Genomic DNA, 3,440 nt, shown 5'->3' with positions numbered 1-3,440 from the left:
TGTAAAATGAGGTGGAGAAGAAGATGGCAAACCACTCTAGTATCTTTGCCAAGAAAACCCCAAAATGGGGTCACAAAGAATTGGACAACTCAACAACAGTGTCTAAATTGGGTAGGATAGGGTAAACCTCAGTATCATTCATTTACAGGAAGCCTGTGGGTTTGCCTGTGAAAAAAACCATCCCACCACTTTGTTTATAAAGCCATCACTTAAATAATGTATAAATAAATGTGACCATGGGCAAGGTATTCAATCTCTCTGAACCTTGGTTTCCTTATCAGTAAAGTGGGGATAATAAAACACTACTTATCTCACAGGTTAATTGCTGGAGAAAGTCCTTTTTTAACTTTAAAATGCTATTTAAATGTGAACTATTATCATCATTTTTCATGTGCCTAGCTTAACTCACACTCAAGGCATCATGGGATCATAGATCTTGAGCTGGAAGGGACCTCACAGGTCATCAGGTCAGACAGTCAGTCAACAAACATTTTAAAAGTACTAACTTTGTGCCAGGCACTGTGCTAAACTCTAGGGATACAAAAAAAGGCAAAAACAATCCCTGCCCTCCTGAAGGCTGTAATGGGAGAGACAATACAAAAATAACTGTAGACATGCATACATACATACATGTATATGTACATACACACATATATGCATACCTATGTGTGTCTGTGTGTAGGGCCAAACTATAAACCGAAGGTAATCTCAGAGAGGAGGCATTAGTCAACTCCCTTATTTTACAAATCAAAGAACTGAAGACCAAGGAAGTTAAGTGGCTTGATCAAGGTCACCTTGGTGATATAGTAAGGGTCACAGGATAGAAGTAGACTGGCTCCTAGGTAGCTAGGTGTCAAAGGGGATAGAACTCTGGGCATTGAGTCAAGAAGATCTGACATCAGTCAGCCTCCAACACTTGCTTCGAGACCCTGGGAAAGTGGCTTAAACTGTTTGTCTCAGTTTCCTTGACTGTAAAATGGGGATAGGGTTGTTGTGACGATCAAATGAGATAATAATTGTAAAGTGCTTAGCACAGTGCCTGGCACATAGTAGGTGCTTTAATACATGCCTGGTTCCTTCCTTCCTTTGCCTCCAGAGTCGGTGAATGTTCCTTACCAATCCACTTCCATTCTTGTCTCCCTTGAAACACTGAGATTTCAGTTTCTGTGGTGGTGACATTACACACCAAAAAGGAAATTCAAAGAGGAATTGTCAACCTAACTTGGATCCATGGAAATTTAGGTCCCTCTAGAGGATGGAGGATAAGGGGTATCTTGTGTCTGGTTTGATTTTTCATCTTGGCTCATGAAAGAACACCAAACACCAGACTGCACTCAAACTAGACCAGAAATAGTACATTCTCATTTGGATGGTTTGTTTTTGCTTGTGACAACCGCTGTGACCAACAGAGGACAGCAAATACATTTTTTTTTAATGCTCAAGGAATCTTCAGTTCATACTCTCCGAAGAGTCACCCCGAGTTTCGCAGCAGGAGCCTGGCTCTTTAAAAGATAAGCCTTCATTATCTCGGTAGTCCTCATGGAAAAGGAGGGAGGGAGTGAGAGGGGGTGGACCGGGAAGACTTCTGAGAGCTTGCACACCAAGCTTGTCGAAGGATTGGGAGACAATGGGGAAGAGAGGTGGGGAGGAAAGGTGGGGAGGGAGGGAAGCAGAGGCAAGTTAGTTTCAAAGAATTACTCACTCGTTAATACTGCTGCTTACTTAAGGAGGGCCCTACACAGTCTCCGGCTTTCCTTCACACAACTTGTGATTTTTGACAAAGTACAGGAGTTAAAAGCCAGAGCATGTTTCCAGTTTCAGCAAAGATAAAGGGAAAAGTGAAGCCTTTTTCAGGGCTCCGAGAAGGAAAGAGTCTCTCCTTCCCCCTGCCTCCCCACCTCTTAAAATATCTTGACAAATTACTAACATTGAACTCTGGCGACGTAAGGGGCCTATTTGGGAAACACTCCCCACCCACCCACGACTTTTTGATGGGGATTGGGTAGGTATTTTCAGTGTGCTGAAAGGTACAGGTGCTTTCTGAAAGTATCCTTGCATTCCGAAAATTGAAAGTTATTCTGGAGTGGGGGGGTGTGTGGAGGCAAAGTCCAGTTACACTCCCTCACACCGCGCCCCCCCCCCGAAAATCGAAAAGCTATCGATGGAAAGGCTACTGTAGCTAAGAGTGAAATTAAACTGCTACCTGCAACAAGGACCCTTCAGGAAGGCTCTCACCTTGCATTCCTACCCTGGGAATGAAAGAGGTGCTGGGGGAGTTCTGTTCCACGTGCGCAGACTTCTGAGTTAGGAGGACCCGGCTATCCCCCACTGCTTTTGTGTTGATGTCTCCCTCATTTCTAGGAATGCCCCAGTCCTGTTACTATATTTGGAGACAGCTTCTAGGAAAAAGCTCTCCCCCTATCTCCACCCCAACCCCCAAATCACATTCCCCTTACTCTCACTCTCTGCCTATCTCTCGGGTGCTCTAGAGTCGCGGTAGCCACCACCACCACCTCCCCCCCCCCCGCCCCTGCCAACCCCAGCCCAGCCCAGATCAGCCCCCGCCTCTCCCAGCCCCTGCTATAGGGCGGATGGCCTGGGTCCCGGCTCTAAGGCGCTGGGCAGCTTTGCAACAATGTTGCAGAAGGGAGAGTAGAGCCGAGGAGAGGAGGACCTGGAGCTGCTTGGCGCGATAGGGAGTGAGGGTAGAGGGGAGCTGTCTTTGTGGCGGCGGAGGAGGCTGAGCGCAGCAACATCTCCCCCCTCTCTGTAAAGATTTTTTTCCCTTTTGCACTTTTAATTTTTATTTTTGTGGAGAAAGGGGCCTTCCTAGGAGTAAGGGGTGTGTATATGGGGGAGGGTGCATTTTCCACCTCTCACTCCCTTCCTTTGCCCTTCCTACCCCCCACCCCCACTCCCAGCCACACTGGATGTGGCCTCTGGGTAGATCGTGGCGTGGTCGCGGTGAAGAAATGTTTGCGGGGAGCCTGACGGGACGAGATGGCAGAATGAGTCAGGGATCTGCTGGGGATCGAGGCGGCACCCGGGCCGGGGCAGTACAGGCTGGCGGCTGGTTCTTTCCCCGCCCCCCCAACCCCCACCTTTCTCAGCAGTGACAGGCGGAGCAGGGGAGCGCTCCCTGCAGACCCTCGGAAGGAGGGATTCGCTGGTGAGTGCCCCCCCTTCCTCCTTCTTTGACTCTTCCCTTTCTGCATTGCACCCCCGGGGGATAGGGTTCGCGGGAGCGGCAGGTGTGGACCTCAGCGAGCGCGGCCGTGGGGGCTGCCACCGGCGGCCGAGCAGGCAGGAAGGGGGCAAGGTGGGGAGGGGGATAGGAGAAAGGACTAGAGTCCACCGAGACCTGGAAAGAGGACCAGCTGAGAGAGAGAAGGGGTGGTGCTGGTCGGATTCTGGTCATTTTATTTTGCCGAGAGTATGGG

Source organism: Phascolarctos cinereus, unplaced genomic scaffold (genome assembly GCF_003287225.1).
Source record: "Phascolarctos cinereus isolate Bilbo 61053 unplaced genomic scaffold, phaCin_HiC Scaffold_4;HRSCAF=312, whole genome shotgun sequence".
Lineage (NCBI taxonomy): Eukaryota > Metazoa > Chordata > Mammalia > Diprotodontia > Phascolarctidae > Phascolarctos > Phascolarctos cinereus.
The sequence above is the reverse complement of the archived record's forward strand: the minus strand, read 5'-3'. Positions refer to the sequence as shown.